This window comes from Scyliorhinus canicula, unplaced genomic scaffold, assembly GCF_902713615.1.
Source record: "Scyliorhinus canicula unplaced genomic scaffold, sScyCan1.1, whole genome shotgun sequence".
Taxonomy (NCBI): Eukaryota; Metazoa; Chordata; class Chondrichthyes; order Carcharhiniformes; family Scyliorhinidae; genus Scyliorhinus; species Scyliorhinus canicula.
The window spans coordinates 2801349-2818956 of record NW_024055717.1 but is presented as its reverse complement, the minus strand read 5'-3'; positions in this window follow the sequence as shown (position 1 = coordinate 2818956).

Genomic DNA, 17608 nt, shown 5'->3' with positions numbered 1-17608 from the left:
CCTTCGGCCCTCGATTTTGCGCCGACCTGTGAAACCATCTGAAGCCTATGTGACCTAGACTATTCCATTTGCATCCATATGTCTATCCAGTGACCACTTAAATGCCCTTAAAGTTGGTGAGTCTACTACTGTGGCAGGCAGGGCGTTCCACACCCCTACTACTCTCTGAGTAAAGAAACTGCCTCTGACATCTGTGCTATATCTATCACCCCTCAATTAAAAGCTATGTCCCCTCGTGTTGGTCATCACCATCCGAGGAAAAAGACTCTCAGTGTCCACTCTATCTAACCCTCTGACTATCGTAGATGTCTCTATTAAGTCACCTCTCAGCCTTCTCCCCTCTAACGTAAACAACCTCAATTCCCTGAGCCTTTCCTCGTAAGACCTTCCCTCCATACCAGGCAACATCCTAGTAAATCTCCTCTGAACCCATTCTAAATCTTCCACATCCTTCCTATAATGTGAAATGAAAGGACATGAAATGAAAAATGAAAATCGCTTATTGTCACGAGTAGGCTTCAATGAAGTTACTGTGAAAGGCCCCTAGTCGCCACATTCCGGCGCCTGTCCGGGGAGGCTGGTACGGGAATCGAACCGTGCTGCTGGCCTGCTTGGTCTGCATTATAAGCCAGTGATTTAGCCTTGTGAGCTAAACCAGCCCCATGTGGTGACCAGAACTGCACGCAGTACTCCAGGTGCGGCCGCACCAGAGTCATGTACAGCTGCAGCACGACCTTGTGCTCCGAAACTCAATCCCCCTGCTGATAAAGGCTAGCACACCATATGCATTCTTAACAGCCCTATTAACCTGGGTGGCAACTTTCAGGGATTTATGTACCTGGATGCCGAGATCTCTGTTCATCTACACTACCAAGAATCTTGCCATTAGCCCAGGACTCTGCATTCCTGTTACTCCTTCCAAAGTGAACCACCTCACACTTTTCCGCATTAACCTCTATCTGCCACCTCTCAGCCCAGCTCTGCAGCTTATCTATGTCTCTCTGTATCATATAACATCCTTCAGCACTGTCCACAACTCCACTGACCTTCGTGTCATCTGCAAATTTACTAACCCATCCTTCTACACCCTCTTCCAGGTCATTTATAAAAATGACAAACAGCAGTGGCCCCAAAACAGATCCTTACGGTACACCACTAGTAACTGAACTCCAGGATGAACAGTTGCCATCAACCACCACCCTCTGTCTTCTTTCAGCTAGCCAATTACTGATCCAAACCGCTAAATCACCTTCAATCCCATACTTCCTAAGTTTCTGCAATAGCCTACCGTGGGGAACCTTATCAAACGCCTTACAGAAATTCATATACACCACATCAACCGCTTTACCCTCATCCACCAGTTTGGTCACCTTCTCAAAGAACTCAATAAGGTTTGTGAGGCATGACCTACCCTTCACAAAATCGTGTTGACTATCGCTAATCAACTTGTTTTTTTCAAGATGATTATAAAACCTATCTCTTATAACCTTTTCCAACATTTTACCCACTACCGAATAAAGCTCACAGGTCAATAATTACCAGGGTTGTCTCTACTCCCCATCTTGAACAAGGGGACAACATTTGCTATCCTCCAGTCTTCCGGCACTATTCCTGTCGACAAAGACGACATAAAGATCAAGGACAAAGGCTCTGCAATCTCCTCCCTGGCTTCCCAGAGAATCCTAGGATAAATCCCATCTGGCCCAGGGGACTTATCTATTTTGACATTTTCCAAAATTGCTGACACATCGTCCTTTTGAACCCCAATTCCATCTAGCCTGGTCGACTGAACCTGAGTATTCTCCTCGACAACATTGTCTTTATCCAGTGCAAACACTGACGAAAAATATCTATTTAACGCTTCCCCTATCTCCTCTGATTCCACACACAACTTTCCACTACTATCCTTGATTGGCCCTAATCTTACTCTAGTCATTCTTTTGTTCCTGATATACCTATAGAAAGCCTTTGGGTTTTCCTTGATCCTATCCGCCAACGGCATTTCGTGTTCTCTTCTCGCTCTTCTTAACTCTCCCTTTAGATCCTTCCTGGCTAACTTGTAACTCTCAAGTGCCCTAACTGAGCCTTCATGTCTCATCCTAACATAAGCCTTCTTCTTCCTCTTGACAAGTGCATCAACTTCCTTAGTAAACCACGGTCCCCTTGTTCGACAACTTCCTCCCTGCCTGACAGGTACATACTTATCAAGGACACGCAGTAGCTGTTCCTTGAAAAAGCTCCACATTTCGATTGTACCCATCCCCTGCAGTTTCCTTCCCCATCCTATACATCCTAAATCTTGCCGAATAGCATCATAATTGCATTCCCCCAGCTATAATTCTTGCCTTGCGGTATATACCTCTCCCTGCCCATTGCTATAGTAAACATAACCGAGTTGTGATCACTATCACCAAAGTGTTCACCTACATCTACATTTAACACCTGGCCGGGTGCATTACCCAGTACCAAATCCAATGTGGCCTCGCCCCTTGTTGGCCGGTCTACATACTGTGTCAAGAAACCCTCCTGCACACACTGTACAAAAACTGGCCCATCTATAGTACTCGAACTATAGTATTTCCAGTCAATATTTGGAAAGTTAAAGTCCCCCATAACCAGTACCCTGTTACTCTCGCTCCTGCCGAGAATCATCTTTGCAATCCTTTCCTCTACATCTCTGGAACTATTCGGAGGTCTATAGACAACTCCCAACAGGGTGACCTCTCCTCTCCTGTTCCTAACCTCGGCCCATACTACCTCAGTAGACGAGTCCTCAAACGTCCTTTCTCCCGCCGTGATACTTTCCTTGATTAACAGTGCCACACCCCCCCCCCACTTCTTTTACCAACTTCTCTGTTACATAGAACAGTACAGCACAGAACAGGCCCTTTGGCCCTCGATGTTGTGCCGAGCAATGATCACCCTACTTAACCCAAGTAACCGGTATACCCGTAACCCAACAATCCCCCCATTAACCTTACACTACGGGCAATTTAGCATGGCCAATCCACCTAACCCGCACATCTTTGGACTGTGGGAGGAAACCGGAGCACCCGGAGGAAACCCACCCGCACACGGGGAGGACGTGCAGACTCCGCACAGACAGTGACCCAGCCGGGAATCGAACCTGGGACCCTGGAGCTGTGAAGCATTGATGCTAACCACCATGCTACCGTGAGGCCCCACTGTTCTTACAGAAACATCTAAATCCTGGTACCTGCAACAACCATTCCTGTCCCTGCTCTACCCATGTCTCCGAAATCGCCACAACATCGAGATCCCAGGTACCAACCCATGCTGCAAGCTCACCCACCTTATTCCGGATGCTCCTGGTGTTGAAGTAGACACACTTCAAACCAGCGTCTTGCTTGCCGGTGCCTTCTTTTGAACTTTTAACACTATCCCTGACCTCACTACTCTCAACATCCTGTGCACTGGGACTACAATTTATGTTCCCATCCCCCTGCTGAATTAGTTTAACCCCCCCCCCCCCCCCCCGGAGAGCACTAGCAAATCTCCCCCCCAGGATATTGGTACCCCTCTGGTTCAGGTGAAGACCATCCTGTTTGTAGAGGTCCCACCTACCCCAGAATGAGCCCCAATTATCCAGGAAACCAAAACCCTCCCTCCTGTACCATCCCTGTAGCCACGTGTTCAACTCCTCTCTCTCCTTATTTCTCACTTCGCTAGCACGTGGCACGGGTAACAGCCCAGAGATAACAACTCTGTTTGTTCCAGCTCTCAGCTTCCACCCTAGCTCCCTGAATTTCTGTCTCAAATCCCCATCTCTCTTCCTACCTATGTCGTTGGTACCTATGTGTACCACGACCACGAAGCATGCTTTAATATTTTACTGTTTAAATAATTATCACGTTTGCTGTTATTCCTACCAAAATGGATAACCTCACATTTGTCAACATTGTATTCCATTTGCCAGACCCTAGCCCATTCACTTAACCTATCCAAATCCCTCTGCAGACTTCCAGTATCCTCTTCATTTTTCGCTTTACCACTCATCTTAGTATCATCAGCAAACTTGGACACATTACCCTTGGTCCCCAACTCCAAATCATCTATGTATATTGTGAACAATTGTGGTCCCAACACGGATCCCTGAGGGACACCACTAGCTACTGATCGCCAACCAGAGAAGCATCCATTAATCCCCACTCTTTGCTTTCAATTAATTAACCAATCCTCCATCCATGCTACTACTTTACCCTTAATGCGATGCATCTTTATCTGATGCAGCAGCCATTTGTGTGGCACATCGTCAAAAGCTTTCTGGAAATCCAGATATACCACATCCATTGGCTCCCCGTTATCTACTGCACTGGTAATGTCCTCAATAAATTCAACTAAATTAGTTAGGCACGACCTGCCCATTATGAACCCACGCTGAGTCTGCGCAATGGGACAATTTCTATCCAATGCCTCGCTATCCTTGATGATAGATTCCAGCATCTTCCCTACTACCGATGTAAAGCTCACTGGCCGATAATTTCCGGCTCTCTGCCTACCTCCCTTTTAAACATTGGTGTCACGTTTGCTAATGTCCAATCCACCGTAACCACCCCAGAGTCTAGTGAATTTTGGTAAATCATCACTAGTGCATCCACAATTTCCCTAGCCATCTCTTTTAGCTCTCTGGGATGCATTCCATCAGGGCCAGGAGACAAGTATTCAATTAGACCCATTAGCTTGCCCATCACTACCTGCTTAGTGATAACAGTCCTCTCAAGGTCATCACCTGTCATAACCTCATTTATATCAGTCACTGTTATTTGTGTCTTCCACTGTGAAGACCGACCCAAAAAACCTGTTCAGTTCCGCAGCTATTTCCTCATCTCCCATTATTAAAACTTCGTTCTCATCCTCTAAAGGACCAATATTTAACTTAGCCACTCTTTTTTGCTTTATATATTTGTAAAAACTTTTGCTGTCTGTTTTTATATTCTGAGCAAGTTTACTCTCATACTCTATCTTACTCAACTATATAGTTTTTTTAGTAGCTTTCTGTTGCCCCTTAAATATTTCCCAGTCCACTAGTCTCCCACCAATCTTTGCCACTTTGTATGCTCTTTCCTTCAATTTGATACTCTCCCTTATTTCTTCAGATATCCACTGTCTATTTTCCCTCTTTCTACCGTCCTTCACTTTTGTGGGTATAAACCTTTGCTGAGCACTGTTTGAAAATTGCTTGGAAAGTTCTCCACTGTTCCTCAACTGTTCCACCATAAAGTCTTTGCTCCCAGTCTACCTTAGCTAGTTCTTCTCTCATCCCAGTGTAATCTCCTTTGTTAAAACAGAAAATACTAGTATTTTATTTTACCTTCTCACCCACCATTTTAAATTACACCATATTGTGATCGCTCCTTCCGAGAGGATCCCTAACTATGAGTTCATGAATGAATCCTGTCTCTAGGAAACTTTCGCGGATGCATTCTATAAACTCCTCCTGGATTGGATTGGATTGGATTTGTTTATTGTCACGTGTACCGAGGTACAGTGAAAAGTATTTTTCTGCAAACAGCTCAACAGATCATTCAGTACATGGGAAGAAAGGGGAATTAAACGGAATTCAAGAAAATACATGAGAATACATAATAGGGCAACACAATATATACAATGTAACTACATAAGCATTGGCATCGGATGAAGCAGACATGGGCGGAGTGTTAATGAGGTCAGTCCATAAGAGGGTCATTTAGGAGTCTGGTGACAGTGGGGAAGAAGCTGTTTTTGAGTCTGTTCCTGTGTATTCTCAGACTTCTGAATCTCCTGCCCGATGGAAGAAGTTGGAAAAGTGAGTAAGCCGGGTGGGAGGGATCCTTGATTATGCTGCCTGCTTTCCCCCGGCAGCGGGAGGTGTAGATGGAATCAATGGATGGGAGGCAGGTTCGTGTGATGGACTGGGCGGTATTCACGACTCTCTGAAGTTCCTTCGGTCCTGGGCCGAGCATTTGCCATACCAGACTGTGATGCAGCCCGATTGGATGCACTCTATAGTGCATCTGTAAACGTTGGTAAAGGTTAATGTGGACATGCCAATTTCCTTAGTTTCCTGAGGAAGTATAGGCGTTGTTGCGCTTTCTTGGTGATAGCGTCGACGTGAGTGGACCAGGATAGATTTTTGGTGATGTGCACCCCAAGGAATTTGAAACTGCTCACCATCTCTACCTCGGCTCCGTTGATGCTGACAGGGGTGTGTACAGTACTTTGCTTCCTGAAGTCGATGACCAGCTCTTTAGTTTTGCTGGTATTGAGGGAGACATTGTTGTTGTTACACCACTCCGCTAGGTTCTCTATCTCCCGCCTGTATTCGGACTCGTCGTTATTCGAGATCCGGCCAACTATGGTCGTATCGTCAGCGAACCTGTAGATGGAGTTGGAACCAAGTTTTACCACGCAGTCGTGTGTGTACAGGGAGTAGAGTAGGGTGCTAAGTACGCAGCCTTGCGGGGCAGCGGTATTGAGGACTATTGTGGAGGAGGTGTTGGTGTTCATTCTTACTGATTGTGGTCTGTTGGTCAGAAAGTCAAGGATCCAGTTGCAGAGTGGAGAGCAAAGTCCTAAGTTTTGGAGCTTTGATATGCGCTTGGCTGGGATTATGGTGTTGAAGGCGGAGCTGTAGTCAATAAATAGGAGCCTGATGTAGGAGTCCTTGTTTTCGAGATGCTCTAGTGATGAGTGTAGGGCCAGGGAAATGGCGTCTGATGTGGACCGGTTGCGACGGTATGTGAATTGAAGTGGGTCAAGGCGATCCGGGAGTATGGAGGTGATGCGCTTCATGATCAGCCTTTCAAAGCACGTCATCACAACTGACGTCAGGGCCACAGGGCCGTAGTCATTGAGGCACGTTGCCTGGTTCTTCTTTGGTACCGGTATGATGTTGGTCTTCTTGAAGCAGGTGGGGACCTCGGAGTGGAGTAGGGATAGGTTAAAGATGTCTGTGATACCTCTGCCAGCTGATATGCGCAGGCTCTGAGTGCACGACCAGGGATCCCGTCCGGGCCCATCGCATTTCGTGGGTTCACTTTCAGGAATGCCGATCTGACTTCGGAAACTGTGATGGTGGGTATGGGTGAATTATGGGTTGCTGGGGCACACAATAGCGGATTGTTGGTTACCTGCTCAAACCGAACATAGAATGCATTAAGTTCATCGGGGAGGGGTGTGCTGCTGCCATAGATACTGCTCGGCTTCGCTTTATAGCCCGTTATGTTGTTTAGTCCTTGCCACAACCGCCGAGAGTCTGTCTGTGACTCTAGCTTAGTTTGATATTCTCTCTTGCATCTCGGATGGCTTTGCGGAGGTCGTTCCTGGATTTCTTGTATCGGACAGGGTCGTCTGCCTTGAACGCCTCAGACCTGTCCATCAGTAGGGAGTCAATCTCGCAGTTGAGCCATGGTTTCCGGTTGGGGAACGTACGTACTGCTTTCTTTGGCACGCAGTCATCCACACATTTGCTGATGAAGTCTGTGACGGTGGTGACATACTCATTTAAGTTAGTCACTGAGTTCTTAAATATGGACCAGTCCACTGTCTCCAAGCAATCACGTAAGAGCTCTTCTGTCTCCTCGGACCAGCACTGCACAACCCTCTTAGCTGGATTCTCCCGCTTGAGTTTCTGCTTGTAAGCCGGGAGAAGGAGCACAGTCTTATGGTCTGATTTCCCAAAGTGCAGTCGGGGGATGGAACGGTAGGCGCCCTTGATTTTTGAGTAGCAGTGGTCAAGAGTGTTGTCGCCCCTGGTGGGACAGGAGATGTGCTGGTGGAATTTTGGCAGTACACTCTTGAGGTTGGCTTTGTTGAAGTCTCCGGCCACAATGAACAAGGCCTCAGGGTGTTCTGTTTCATAGTTGTTTATGACTGTGTACAGTTCATCCAGTGCCTTCCTCACTTCTGCCTGGGGTGGGATGTGGACCGCTGTGATAATGGCTGAAGTGAACTCACGTGGAAGATAGTATGGGCGGCACTTTACGGTCATGTATTCCAGGTCTGGGGAGCAGTAGGTCGCCAGGGTCACCACATCCAAGCACCAGGAGGAGTTGATGAGGAGGCAAACCCCTCCACCCTAACTTTGCCTGAAGATGCCATGCGGTCTGTCTGGCAAATAGAGAAGCCTTCAGGTTGTATGGCACAGTCCGGTGAGGCGGGGGTGAGCCATTTCTCTGTGAAACAGAGCACGCAGCAGTCTCTTACTTCCCTCTGAGAGGTAAGTTTGGGTTTAAGTTCATCCAGCTTGTTTTCAATCGCTTGGACGTTTGCCAGGAGTATGCTGCGGGAAGGGGTCTTGAAACCGCGTTCCTTCAGTCTAACTTGCAGACCGCTGCGTTTCCCTCGCTTACTCGGTCGGCAGCTGCTGCTGGATGATCCTGGGATCCGATGGGCGACGTCCGCCCTTTAGAAGGTAGGTGGTTGCATCTGGCGGGGTCCAGGGCGCTGGCGGGGTCCAGTGTGCTAGCGAGGTCCAGGGCGCTGTTTATATTTCCGGGGTCGCGTCTGGCAGGGCCCCGGCCGCTGGTTAAGGTAGTGGGGTTGCTGGGGGGGGGGTGAGTTTGCGATCCGGATGGGTCCCGGCGTTCTGCGGGTGCGGGAATACCTTGCAGCGTGTTCGGGTCCTCGCGCGCGGTCTCCATTGATTTTGGGGTCCTGGGTCGTGGGCAGGGGCTTCCTGGGGCAGATTGGGCGAGGTCCCATGGTCTGTTCCCTTCCTGGGCGCTCCTGGGGTCGGATCTTGAAGTCGGCACGGTGGGGCCTCCATGTGGATTTTTCTTTCTTCCATCAACAGGTAGGTTGGGTTGCTGGGCGGGGCCTCTCCGGGTCGGGTCGCTGGGCGGGTCTCTCGGGGTCGCGTTGAGCCGTGTCTTGCCGTCGGGGGTCGGGTCGGGAGCTCCGGGGACAAGGCCGGGCGATCCGGGGGCTGGCGTCGGTTGTTAGGCCGGGTTTGGAGCTCCGAGTCGGCTCCAAATCGAGGTCGGGGCTTCACTTCCGGTTTGGGCCCGATCTTCTTCCAGGTCACGAAGGTCAGGTCGGGTCGGGTCAAAATGTCTCCATGGGACTCGGATGATCTTCAAGCCTGCAAGAGAAGATAAAAGAGAGAAGTTAGTAATAATGTTAGCTTTAGAATTAATTTTTAAAAAGTTAGAACGAGTATAAATAAAATTAAAAGTGGATCCTCATGGTTGCCCTTGACCGAACTGGTTAAACCAATCGACATGTAGGTTAAAATCCCCCATGATAACTGCTGTACCATTTCTACATGCATCAGATATTTCTTTGTTTATTGCCTGCCCCACCATAACTTTACTATTTGGTGGCCGATAGACTACTCCTATCAGTGACTTTTTCGCCTTACTATTCCTGATTTCCACCCAAATGGATGCATCCTTATCCTCCATATCCCTAACTATTGCCCGGATGTCATCCTTAAATAACAGAGCTGCACCACCTCCCTTGCCATCCACTCTGTCCTTCCGAATAGTTTGATACCTTCGGATATTTAACTCCCAGTCGTGACCATCATTTAACCATGTTTCAGTAATGGCCACTAAATCATAGTCATTCACGATGATTTGCGCCATCAACTCATTTATTTTATCCCGAATACTGCGAGCATTCAGGTAAAGTACACTTACGTTCGTTTTTTTACCTGTTTTGAATCTTAACATCTCCTGTTTTACTCCTTTTAATGTATATGTTTGCGTGTGTTGTTTTTTAAGAACCAAGAAAAGTATATTTACTGTGTGCATTTCTGTAAGGATAGTGAAAATGTGAAAAATGGAACCACCTTGAAGTTGATGGTTTATTTTTTTTTCTTGGGGGGAGATGTCATGTGACAGTATCTTTAAGAAATGGGTGATTATAAATGGGTGTGCATATAAATGTCTGTAGTGAGAGTACCTTTAAGAAATCGGTGTTTGCTGCTGCAGTGATGTCAGAGAGTGGGTGGAGCTGAGCTGTCTGTGAGCTTTTTTACATTCGTTTTAGGCTGTTCGCTGCAGGGTGTGTTTCGTTTTCTCATTTGGAGCTGAAGCCAGACGAAGCAGGAGTACTGCTGTTCTGTCTGCCATCACGAAACTGTCTCTGGATCATTTGGTGAATTCAGAATTATAAATGTTCACAGCAGTGAAGTTAAGCCTGATGTCTTTCTGTTTCAAAGGTTTTTTTTAAGTCTTAAATCTTAAAGGATTACTTAATGTTGTAGTCTTTGGGGTTTGTATTTGAATTAATGGTTGCTATGAAGTTCACTGTATTTTTAAAAAAGGTTAACTTGAGTTCATAGAATAAACATTGTTTTGTTTTAAGAAATACTTTTCCATTTCTGCTGTACCACACCTGTTGAGTGGGTCGTGTGCTCCCCATACCACATTAAGGCAAAAGTTGTGGGCCAGGGGAACTCCATGATAACTTTGGGGTCCTCTAAACCCTGGCCCACAGCAACCAAACCAACACACAACCAAACAGACACACACAAATCAGGCACACACCCAAAAACACCCATGCACGCAATCACAACAACCACGCACCCTCACCCACAGCCTAATCCACGCTGACACACGAACACACATTGTCATGTGGAAGTGCCTTGACGAAATGGAAGTTAAAGCAATGTACCTTTAAGAAATGCAGTGATGTCAAAGTGTGGGTGGAGCTGGGTTTTAGCTCAGCCATTTTGAAGTTTTTAGTTTCAGTTTGAGAGAGCAGCTGAAAAGTGCCTGGCTGGTTTGCTGAAAGCTACAGGAAGGAAAAGAGCTGGTCTGGTGATTTGAGCAAATCCAAAGACTTTAAATATTTTGAATGTAACCTGCTGTACTCCTATTTTTGAAGGCTTGAAGTCTTTTGGATGTTTAAAAGAACAGTTTACAGGATTGGGTAGTGTTGTATTATTTTTGGGGTTATCTTTGAAGTAAGGGGTGTCAAGAGATCCAATGTTTATTTTAAAAAGTTATATTGAGTTCATGGAATAGACATTGTTTTGTTTTTAAATCCACGTGTCCATATTTGTAATACTACACCTATGGAACAAGCCGTGTGCTTCAAAAGCAACAATCCATTGAAGGGGGAATTGGTTGGGCTCCATTATACATTTTGGGTTTCTGAAAACACCTCTCCCATAACAACACACACACTATGAAAACATAGATCTATGCACATGTAACCGCAACACCCACAAGCACACCCACACAGGAAACACCCACACACACCATAACAATGACACATGCACACACGCGCTCACGAACACGGACCTGCACACATACCTCCTCAATGCATATGTTCCAAAACACACACAAATATCAACAAGCACACCCACACACGCATTCACACACGCATTCACACACACATTACACACAGACAGACCCTCAACCATACACAAACGTATGCACATACTAGCACACAACCAGACCCTCACCCACATACACCCAAAATCAGACTGTCACACTTACGAACACACGGACGCAAAGCCCTTGACGCCTCAACTGCTGTCTGGAGAGCTGAAAAGGAGATAAATCTTTAGTTCATCCCTGTGTCTTTGGAGCTCGGAGTTGATGAAGCCCGGACATCAGCTTGGCTCTGCGCTGAAAACTCTGTGGAGTCATCCTTCCCGGTTCAATGCCACCTCGTGTGACCACCAGCTCCATGGCCGAGCTTCTCCTCATCGCGTACTTGCTGGCTTTTGCGCTAGGCGGTTGGTTCTTTCCAATCACTTTCAAATATTTCTAACTGATGCAGTTTGCAGAGGCTAGACTGTGCGGGAGGAGGCGGAGGGGGTGGGGGGGGGGGAGAGGTGGGGTTTGGGCGGGGGTTGCGGTTACTTTTAGTGCTCATCGGCTGGGGTTAACAATCGTAGTCTAGGATTTCATTCGAGGGCCACCATACATGCGACAGCTCAGCTCAGGCCTGCCACCGTACGTACAGCAGATTCTTGAACTGTTGCCTGAACTGAGTCTGCGTCACAGCGTAAATCGCAGTGTTTGTGCAGCAACTCATGAGCTGCAGCATGAAGGAGATGTCGAGAAAATAACTCTCTAAATATACAGAGGAATACCCCAGTGTCCGCATCCGAGCCCATATCGAATAAATCATGAACACTGACCACAACAGGATGAAATTCGTCGAGATAATAAACAATAAAATGATGGATTTCCTCCGACTTTCCATCTCTGGGTCTCTGGGACTCTCCCCACTGTTGCGAGCCCAGAGTCTCCTGCGGGCCCTGCTGCTCACGACAATGTATCTGACGGTGAAAATATTGAGCAGCAGAATGAGGACAAATGGAACACCTGGGGTGAGAATGTACTGGAGGAACTCGATTGTTCCCCAGACATGAGAAAACATAACATCCAATGTGACAGAACAAAACCAGGGGATGTTCTGCAGCCAATATCCACCCGTAAACATAAAATACCAGAAACTGTTCTTCAAAACGCTCAGCACCGTCACTGTTCCCAGAACCAGAGCCGCCGTTTTCTCGCTGCAATATTTACATTTCAGCTTCGGGCAACAAATGGCCACAAATCGATCAAAGGTGAAAGTAACGGTGAACCAGACAGAACAGTCAGTGGCTGCATAAAGCAGGACGGCGTGGATATTACACACGGGGATGGACCGTAGGAAATAAAATTGTTCCTTAAATACAATGGGAATCTATCTCAATACCAGGTCGAGAATAACGACCAGTAGATCCCCCGCTGCCATGGCCACCAGGTAACAAGTCACACATTTGGACAGGCCGCAGTTTTTTCTCTTCAGGATCACAATTGTGATGAGGTTCACTGTGAGGAAGGGAAAACAAATCAATGTAATTATACCCCAGGCTGGGAAGACATTGCCAGTTTGATTGAGGTGGTGTTTAAAAAGACAAACAGATCAACACAAATACACACACATATTTTTAAAAATAAATTTAGAGTACCCAATTATTTTTTTCCAATTAAGGGGCAATTTAGCGTGGCCAATCCACCTATCCTGCACATATTTTGGGTTGTGGGGAAAAAACCCACGCAGACACGGGGAGAATGTGCAAACTCCTCACAGACCGTGGCCCAGAGCCGGGATTCGAACCCGGGTCCTCAGCACCGTAGGCAGCAATGCTAACCACTGTGCCACTGTGCTGCCCTATACATACATATATAACAAACTCAAGCATCCACAGACATAGCGAAACCAAGACACAAATAAACACACTCACAGACACAGATAACAAATGCACGGACCCACAGAGAGAGAAACAGAGACACAAATACACACACTCACAGACACAGATAACAAATGCACGGACCCACAGAGAGAGAAACAGAGACACAAATACACACACTCACAGACACAGATAACAAATGCACGGACCCACAGAGAGAGAAACAGAGACACAAATACACACACTCACAGACACAGATAACAAATGCACGGACCCACAGAGAGAGAAACAGAGACACAAATAAACACACTCACAGACACAGATAACAAATGCACGGACCCACAGAGAGAGAAACAGAGACACAAATACACACACTCACAGACACAGATAACAAATGCACGGACCCACAGAGAGAGAAACAGAGACACAAATACACACACTCACAGACACAGATAACAAATGCACGGACCCACAGAGAGAGAAACAGAGACACAAATACACACACTCACAGACACAGATAACAAATGCACGGACCCACAGAGAGAGAAACAGAGACACAAATACACACACTCACAGACACAGATAACAAATGCACGGACCCACAGAGAGAGAAACAGAGACACAAATACACACACTCACAGACACAGAGTCAAAGACATAGACTCACAGAGACGCATATGCACTGAAAGGCACAGAGGCACAAATGCGCTCACTCAGAGACACAGACAGACAGAGACAGCAACACATACACTGTCAGACACACAGATACAAAGACATACACTGTCAGACACAGACACATGTACATACTCACAAACACGCAGATACAAGTACACATACAGTCAGGCGCGGAGACATAAATACTCACTGAAAGACGCACAGACACAAATATACACATTGTCAAACACAGAGATACAAATATACATACTCACAGACACCGTTAGAAACAAATGCTCACATCACAGACACCGAAACATAAATCTACACACTCACAAAGACACAACTACTCACACATGAACAAACAGGCAAGAAGACACACACTGTCAGACACCGAGACACAAATATTCAATGAAGGACAGCACTGACAGACAGAAGGAAGCAGAGATGCAAATACAGACGCTAACAAACAGAGAGATAAATACAAACACTCAGAGACAGAGACACAAATACGCACTCGCAGACACACACACTGTCAGACACAGAGACTCGCGTACACACTCAGGCAAACAGTCACAAATAATAACAATCTTTATTTTCACAAGTCGGCTCACTTTAACACTGCAACAAGGTTACTGCCAAAACCCCGAGTGGGCACATTCCGGCGCCTGTCCTTGTACACGGAGGGAAAATTCAGGATGTTCAGGATGCGTTTACAATTACAGCTTCTGGAAGCGCAAGTTTCGGAGCTGTAGCAGCGACTTGCGGTACTGTGGTGCATCCGCAGCGTGGAGACCATCGCAGATAGCACGTAAAGAGAGGTGGTCATACCGCAGGCTCTGACTTCACAGGCAGGAAGGGATGGGTGGCCACCAGACAGAGCGAGGCAGGCAGTGAAGGAATCTCCTGTGGCCATTCCCCTGGAAAACATATATTCCGTTTTGGATAATGGTGAGGAGAATGGCCTCTCAGGGGAAAAGACCAACAGACCAACTCGTGGCAACACGGTTGGTTCTGCTTCAGAGGAGAGGGATAATAAGGGTGTGAGTGCAATAGATATAAGGGTTTCAATTGCAAGGGGAATAGATAGGCGTTTCTGTGTCCCCAAACGAGACTTCTGGACGGTATGTTGCCTCCCTGGTGCTCGGGTGAAGGATGTCTCGAAGCGGGCACAGGACATTATGTAGGCGGAGGGCCAACAGCCAGTGGTCATGGTACAAATGACATAGGTTCACAAAAGGAATGTGGTACTAAAAGTAGAATACCGGGAGCTACGAAGGAAGTTAAGAAACCGGACCTCAAATGTAATGATCTCAGGATTAATACCAGTGCCAGGTGCTGGTCAGTGTAGAAATGACAGGATATATAGGATGAATTCGTGGCTGAAGTTATGGGGGGAGAGGAGGTTTTCAGATTCCTGCAGTATTGGGACCAGTACTGAGGGAGGTGGGACCTGAACAAACTGGACGGGTTACTCCTGGGCGGGACTGGAACTTATGGGCCTCACGGTAGCATGGTGGTTAGCATCAATGCTTCACAGCTCCAGGGTCCCAGGTTCGATTCCCGGATGGGTCACTGTCTGTGTGGAGTCTGCACGTCCTCCCCGTGTGTGCGTGGGTTTCCTCCGGGTGCTCCGGTTTCCTCCCACAGTCCAAAAGATGTGCGGGTTAGGTGGATTGGCCATACTAAATTGCCCGTCGTGTAAAGTTAATGGGGGGATTGTTGGGTTACGGGTATACGGGTTACGTGGGTTTAAGTAGGGTGATCATTGCTCGGCACAACATCGAGGGCCGAAGGGCCTGTTCTGTACTGTTCTATGTTCTATGTTCTATGATGTCCGAGGGGAACTGTTTGCTAAAGCAGTCGGGGACGGTTGAAACTAATATGCCAGGGGATGGGAACCGATGCAAGGCGTCAGAGACTGAGGGAGCAAAAACATAACAACATAAAAACTAGGAGCACGAGTAGGCCATCTGACCCCTCGAGCCTGCTCCGCCATTCAATGAGATCATGGCTGATCTTTTGTGGACACAGCTCTACTCTCCGGCCCGAACACTGTAACCCTTAATCCATTTATTCTTCAAAAAACTATCTATCTTTACCTTAAAAACATTTAATGAAGGAGCCTCAACTGCTTCACTGGGCAAGGAATTCCATAGATTCACAACCCTTTGGGTGAAGAAGTTCCTCCAAAACTCAGTCCAAAATCTACTTCCCCTTATTTTGAGGCTATGTCCCCTAGTTCTGCTTTCACCCGCCAATGGAAACAACCTGCCCGCATCTATCGTATCTCTTCCCTTCATAATTTTAAATGTTTCTATAAGATCCCCCCTCATCTTTCTAAATTCCAACAGGTACAGTCGCAGTCTACTCAACCTCTCCTCGTAATCCAACCCCTTCAGCTCTGGGATTAACCTAATGAATCTCCTCTGCACACCCTCCAGTGCCAGTACGTCATTTCTCAAGTAAGGAGACCAAAACTGAACACAATACTCCAGGTGTGGCCTCACCAACACTGTATACAATTGCAGCATAACCTCCCTAGTCTTAAACTCCATCCCTCTAGCAATGAAAGACAAAATTCAATTTGCCTTCTAAATCACCTGTTGCACCTATAAACCAACTTTTTGCGACTCATGCACTGGCACGCCCAGGTCTCTCTTCACAGCAGCATGCTTTAATATTTTACAATTTAAATAATAATCCCGTTTGTTGTTATTCTTACCAAAATGGATAACCTCACATTTGTCAACATTGTATTCCATCTGCCAGACCCTAGCCCATTCACTTAACCTATCCAAATCCGTCTGCAAACTTCCAGTATCCGCTGCACTTTTCGCTTTACCACTCACCTTAGAGTCATCTGCAAACTTGGACACATTTTCCTTGGTCCCCAGCTCCAAATCATCTATGTAAATTGTGAACAATTGTGGTCCCAACACAGATCCCTGAGGGACACCACTAGTTACGGAATGCTAACCAGAGAAACACCAATTAATCCCCACTCTTTGCTTTCTATTAATTAACCAATCCTCTATCCATACTACTACTTTACCCTTAATGCCATGCATCTTTATCTGATGCAGCAACCTTTTGTGTGGCACCTTGCCAAAGGCTTTCTGAAAATCCAGATATACCATATCCATTGCCTCCCCGTTATCTACTGCACTGGTAATGTCCTCAAAAATTTCCACTAAATTAGTTTGGCACGACCTGCCCTTTATAAACCCATGCTGCGTCTGCACAATGGGACAACTTCTATGCCTCGCTATTTCTTCCTTGATGATATATTCCAGCATCTTCCCTACTTCCGAAGTTAATCTCACTGGCCTATAATTTCCTGCTCTCTGCCTACCTCCTTTTTTAAACAGTGGTGTCACGTTTGCTAATTTCCAATCCACCTGGACAACGCCAGAGTCTAGTGAATTTTGGTAAATCATCACTAGTGCATCCACAATTTCCCTAGCCATCCCTTTTAGCACTCTGGGATGCATTCCATCAGGGCCTGGAGACTTGTCTATCTTTAACACCTTTAGCTTGCCCATCACTACCTCCTTAGTGATTACAATCCTCTCAAGGTCCTCACCTGTCATATCAGTCACTGGCATGTTATTTGTGTCTTCCACTGTGAAGACCGACCCAAAAAACCTGTTCAGTTCCTCAGCCATTTCCTCATCTCCCATTATTAAAACTCCCTTCTCATCCTCTGAAGGACCAATATTTACCTTAGCCTCTCTTTTTTGTTTTATATATTTGTTAATCCTTTTACTGCCTGTTTTTATATTCTGAGTAAGTTTACTCTCATACTCTATC